The 6,743-nt window shown below is 36.3% G+C and overlaps 1 non-coding gene across 1 annotated transcript; it reads left to right on the forward strand.

The window, feature by feature from the left end:
- Nucleotides 1–6,386: 6,386 nt before the first annotated feature.
- Nucleotides 6,387–6,462, forward strand: Trnas-aga (transfer RNA serine (anticodon AGA)). The gene has a single exon. It is a non-coding gene; the product is annotated as a tRNA-Ser (tRNA).
- Nucleotides 6,463–6,743: the final 281 nt, after the last annotated feature.

A 6,743-nucleotide genomic window follows, 5' to 3' on the forward strand; every position in this document is an offset into this window, starting at 1 on the left:
TCTTTATGTAAAAGTGAAATGTATTTTTGTGAAAAGTGAAATGAATTTTAATTCAAAAGTGAAATGTATTTTTGTGAAAAGTGAGATGAAGTTTAATTCAAAAGTGAAATGTATTTTTGTGAAAAGTGAAATGAATTTTAATTTAAAAGTGAAATGTATTATTGTGAAAAGTGAAATGTATTTTTATAAAAAGTAAAATCAATGTTTGTGAGTGAAATGTATTTGTTAAAAGTGAAATGAATATTGGCTGGAGTGAAATGAATTTTGTATTGTTTCCTTAATGGCGTTCCATACTTGTCTGATGAGAATTATCATTTCACTCGGTCTGGAGAGTGAATAATGAAGCATGCGCATATCGCACAGGTTGACGGGTTTCTCACTTTGATTTTGGTGTCGATGTCGCCAGCAACTCCTTGTGACCTACCTACGTACGTACACGTATTGTTACTAGTATGTACGTAAACAGTGCAGTGCCGTCCGTCACTGATAACATACACATATCGCCATCATGCACGTCTAGCCTGGCCGGCATAGGAGAGGACGACTCGGCTCAATCAAGATACGGGAGCAACGAACAAAACCTAAGCCATAAAAGGTATTCATAATTCTGTAAGAAATTTCTGTGTCACCTCTGATGAGCAGCTGGACTACACTAGACCAATATTTCTAGTTCTACTCTAACTCTAAATCGCAATAAAGTCTGCGTAGTATTATCCCTACAGCCGGCTACGCGGGCCTGGTTCATGATCCTGTTAGCTGTACTGGACACGATTGATACAATGATAGACCCATCCAGCATGTACTCTACCGCCAGTACCGGAACATTGTAATTCAAACAGACTGTGGGCTTTTTTAGAGGGATAAAATAGACCCCATTTGGGATAGTCGAAGCTTTCAAGAATACAGGGTTAGGCCTACAGTTGAGTGTCTTGTCTCAGCAGTTTGCAAGGGGACTACCTTACCGGACCCTAAAAGCATAGGGCCCAGGACGGGCTCCCGCGTGCGTATTTTACATGATAGGGTAACTACTCTTACATGTATCTGTGGATGCATGGAACCCGGGTACTGTATGTAGGCTTCTGCTTGTGTGTGAAGCTGCTGTGTGTATGTGTGTGTGTGTGTGTGTGTGTGTGTGTGTCAATGTGCTCGTGTGCTCAATATATATATATATATATATATATATATATATATATTGTTTTGTTTTTGCTTCTTGTGATTTGGTGTTGGCCATTTCTTGGCAAATTTGGTTCTGACTACTCTGGTACAGATCTAGATAATCTATATAGAGGGTAAGTTGTCATTATTATATGTGAATTATCAGATGCTTATACGGTACATTTTCTGATTGCATATGATAAAAGATTGATACATATTATAGGATCTTTTTTGTGCTTTCAAGTACAGCAATCTTCGTTTTACAGGAGGCCCTTTTTAGAAAATCACTGTACTCAGTACTCTATCGTTTTATCTATTACTAGTTACTATTGCATTATGCTTTCTCGTCATACAATTATCTATGTATTTATTTTGTATTATATTTTATGACTTTACTTGTATTTTCAAATTTTTCAACAGTATGAATTGAATTATTTGTGTACTCATTTTGTATTATGCTTTGACTTGTATTTTCAATTTGTTCAACAGTATGAATTGACAAAATACTCTGTATGATGTGTTACTTTTTGTTTGATGAAAATACAGTATAATTGGAATTGAAAATGAAGGAGGAATAATACAAACTCCTAGGCAAAACACCCACTTTTCCAAAAATTGTCTCACTGACTGAATCCGTATTGCTGATTGCAACCCTTTAACAACCCACTTCATTCAGGGTAGTGATGTACAATAAAGATTGATTTAATATGTTCTCATGTTTCACCTCAGCTTTGATTTCATACAGGTCTACTGATGTGCCGCTACAGAGATCAGTATGGAGCTCCTTTCAAGCTGGGGATCTAACATTGCTGAAGAATCCTTCCCAGCAGGTAGCCCAGTCTGAGGGCCTCATCTCACTCATTATGCCATGGATCTAGGTGAGTGTAGCCTCATAGCAAATTAAAATGACATGATTTAGTCACTAACATCACAACAAAAACAACTTATTGAACCACTTTCACTTAATAAGAGAAAGAAGATTCTGAAAATCAGTTTCCCACCCTTACCCATATACAAGTATCTACTTGTTTTCCTCTTGCAGAATGTGACCTGAGTTGTTCAACTTCAATTTATTTTGTTGGATAAAACACATAATATGTATCTGGGTTCATGTACATGGAAAAATGCACAAAACAAAAAATGTGCGCGAAAACAGAGAATACCCCACATGATTTAATTGCAAGGAACACTGTACAAATTCCGTTCATGTGCAGAATAGTAATTTCCTCCATTCAGGGGCGGATCCAGGAATTCTGTAAAGGGGGGAGGGCGTAACTAATATTTCTGGTGCCACTTCCGGGTTTCATTTCATATTTTTCTTTTTATTATTTTTGTTTTTCAAGATAAATAAGGGGGGGGGGGGGGGCTTGCGCCTCTTGCGCCCCCCTTTGGATCCGCCACTGTCCATTTGCCATGTGATCTTATGAATGCCTTTCTTTCTATCTCCCTCTCTCAAATTATTGTGCTTCCGAGATTGACTGTTGCCCATTACAGTAGAATGTTTGGCAGGCTTTGAAAGCATATTGAATTTTATGTGAATTTTAGGAGACCAAGGAGCCTCGGTGCTGTTGACAAAACTTCTGCCAACACCCTGCATCAAGACAGGAAGGAAAGAGTAAGGAGCCAACAACTGACAGTGCTCTCCTGCATCTCTTTGAAGAAAGATCTGTGAGTTCAGTTACTGTCTTCCCTGTGACATTAATACATGTGAAATTTAACCTGTTAGGTAATAAGAAACGTATGGTTCTTTAACCATATAAAAAAAATTTACCGATGTTTTGAAGTATACTGTCTCACAGGCACATTGATGACTGTACATCGTTAGCACATTCTATAATTATTTTTACAATTATGTTCTAGTCACACCTTTCTATGCCTTGAAATCATGGCATGATACGTAAGAATGTAAATGCATCTTTATCTATACACATTTTTTCGTGGTGGTAGAAACGATTATGATATCAAAAGTTTGTTTACAAGACATGGGAATATGTCCATTGAATTTCCCAGGTTGTGTTTCAAATTTATATTAGACAAGTAAATATCATCCAACAATGTACGCTTTCTTGTGGTGATCCACTGTCATACACTTAGACGAGAAAGAGAAAAAAAAATCAGAACGCTGGAGTTGCATATTCACATGTTTTCATTTATATTGTTGTACTCTATTATTTTCTCTGGTACAGATATAGATGCAGCAGCACAAGAAGAGGACCAAGAGTTTAGCCAGCCCTTCTTGCTGTTTTTTGCTGGTGGGCTGGAACAAGAACGGTATTTAATTTTTGTCGATGATACGACCCTTCTTGGAGAGGAAGACATCTTTCAGGCTTTGGATCACCTGTTCACAAAGTCTTCTTCACTTTCAATATGGAATTCCCAACAATAGAATTGTCGATCACAGACTCTTGACATTTTAATATCCTTCATCTATGAATCCCCGCTGATATTAAGCCACCATTGAGAACCTGCCTCTGCCAGATCGGCCAGATAATGGAGGTCAACAAAGGCACGTAATCATAATCATGTATGTCTTGTGACTTTGTTACTTGGATTTTCTCTTTTCCAGTTCACTTGACAACTCACAAAATGTGTGATGACAAACATGTATTTGAATGTATCTGAATATGTCGTCGGTGTTTTCACGAACCGACGCTATTTCGTTTTTGAGCGAAAATGCAATTCTGAGAAAATCGCGTTTAAAGATCTCACAAGTTTTAGACAACGTTTTCAATGACTTTTCCTGTCTTGTGTGTGAAAATTTTGACAGGGTGATGAGAGTGGAAGTTGTTCTTCCTATCCATAGTGTAATTTTAGTGTGAATTCAAAAAATTTACGATATTTCTGTCTCCAAACTCACTGCGTCGGTTCGTAAATCCATCGTTTCTTGCGCGCACCATAGGTTATGTACTTAAGCGCGGGTCTCACGAACCGACGTAAGTTGTATTACGCCGGTTCGTGAGACCCGCGCTGTAGGGACTGTACAATAGGTAACGTGCAATACGCGTGTATTTACGAACCGTCGCTATTTCATTTTCGTATGTGTTTACATACAAATACTATTAGGGCTATACCTGCTTATCAACAATAACCTTATTAATTGAAATTAATTGTCATGTAATGATTGTTGTGATGATTACAATACAGTTAGTGATAATTAAGATGATAATACAAGCCAGTTTCTCTTAATTGTTCTAAAATAAAGAGTGTTATTGTTTTCATCTTCATTTAGTACACGCATGTATTGTTATTATAGCTGTGGTTGATCTGTCCAAAGATTTCTTTGCCCCCCCCCCTTTTTTGTGGATATATTATTATTTAACACTTTTGCATGTGGACATCTATCATTTGGTAATACATGCACTCGGTATACTGTGTTTCATATTTTTTATTTTTTCACATTATTTTTAATTCATATTCAGTTCACTTCTTTCATAATAATTATGAATGTTTGTTCTAAGATGAAGGATACCGCTAAATCTTGGGAAAAAGACGTGCCAGTCAATAATAATTACTTGTATTTACTCATCTTTCATACTCATGCATGCACTCTGTTATTTCTTTCTCTGAAATAATCTATTAATTTCTTTATTTCTTATTATTCCACATATTTGTGACATTTACTTTGTCACAATTTTTATCAGTGTCATTATTGTCATTTGGCTCGCATGCGAATTCACTCATAATTCCTCATTTTCCATCTTTCTCTTTCCTGCTCAACAGATTCTATGATAGCTGCACCTGATCATATAAAAACATAAAACTCATCCTGCATGCACTCTTCGAAACTGATAAACTCCTAAAAATACATAAATATCAACAATATCAGAATTTCAAGCTTCATTTTCAATATATAATAATGGTCATGTTTTATTATGCCTTTTTGCAGCAATATATTGAAGAGGTACATTATGTAATCGAAGAAACATAGGTCCTCAATAAAATATCAAATTTGAATTATTCAGAGATGAGTAATGACAATGGGAAGGATAACAATTGTGGAAGAGCTCCATAAATCAATACATATCTAATGGCAAATGGAGATGGAATCAAGATTCAAGAATATGTGTAATTCAAGTTCATTATTATATCAGTTCTTGTGTGTTCACAAAAAGAGGAACACAGTTCGAACATGCACACCAAATCTTACATCGTACATTTACATCTATAGAGTGCGGACGGAACATATACAAGAGAAAGAATAACATTCTCAAATTAATATGATATTATTATCAAGCATAACTATGTATATGAACACACAAAGATGTTGCTGCATATGCATGGAGCTTGAGAGTGCTGCAACACCCATATGCTCAGATAAAAACTTGATGTATATCATACAAAAGAGAAGAGGTGCTGCATGTACATGTAGTTACACTATTCACAGGACAGTAGAGAAAAAGCATGAGAGAGAGGAAATGGGTGTCTAAAATAGGTCGATGTAAGGAGTGCCAAGCCAATTAAGTCTCTAATAGAAGTCATACATATATATAAGGAAACAAATTAATCACAACATAAATGATCGTGCTCATGTTAACCAATAATTAGCATCTAAAAATGTGTGTAGAAAGCCCATAATATCAGCCTTTCGCTCCGTAGGCTTGTTACATATGAGAAAAGAGAAATTTTGGCCGACCCCCCCCCCTCCCTGTGAATCCTTAATCCACCAGTACTATAAACACATTCTGAGAATGTGTTTTAGTACATGTACTAGCAAATTCACAAGAGGGGTGGGGAAATTCGGCCAAACTTGTGTGTGGCTAAAATAATTGAAAAGAAAGGTCATCAGCAAAACTACGGGGTGGATGCAGACGAATTTTCATGTGATGACTAAAAAAAATGCAGCTAAAGGAAAAAAAAGATGGCGGAGAGGGGCCAAGGCTAATTTGACTCCCCCCCCCCCCCCACCAAAAAACAAACAAACAAACACCACTGTTTTACAGCACCTTTAAAGGACTCTTAATATTTTGTTTGTTAAAAACAAACGTCTCGAAGTAAAGAATTCCATATTGTAGGCGAAATGTAGACCGATACAGTGTATAAAGTGTACATCCCAAGATATTAAAGAAAAAAAAAAGTAGATTATGAATATCATTTAAAGTAAGAATTTCAGTGTGTTTAATCATCTTTAGTTGAGTTGCAAATGACATGTACATATTTAATAAGAGCAGTAAACTTCGAAGCGCCCCCAAGCCCTTCTATACTTAATTATTCATGTGTAAAGGTAGCGCCAGGGCACTCCGGTGGTCTAGTGGTTATGACGCTGGTCTAGAAATCCAGAGGTCGTGGGTTCGAATCCTGCTTGGGCTGCCTGTAATTTTTTTTTTTTTTTTCACAGCAGCCTACAAACTGCACACTGCAGTTGCGGGCGTTACTACGGATGGAGACAAATGAATAATCTATTATTTTATTATACAATGTTTGACATCCTTATTGCAATCACTTTCTTTAATTGTAAATTTAGAGACATAATGAATTATTATTAAAAGAAATCATATTTCTGTATTTTGTTGTGAGTTTGCACGGGAACATACACGTATAATTTACAATTTTAGTTACATAAAGAACATCTTATAACAGAACTGTCTAGT

Source organism: Diadema antillarum, unplaced genomic scaffold (assembly GCF_040938485.1).
Source record: "Diadema antillarum isolate AM-2024a unplaced genomic scaffold, OU_Dant_1.0 seq00001145_RagTag, whole genome shotgun sequence".
Taxonomy (NCBI): domain Eukaryota; kingdom Metazoa; phylum Echinodermata; class Echinoidea; order Diadematoida; family Diadematidae; genus Diadema; species Diadema antillarum.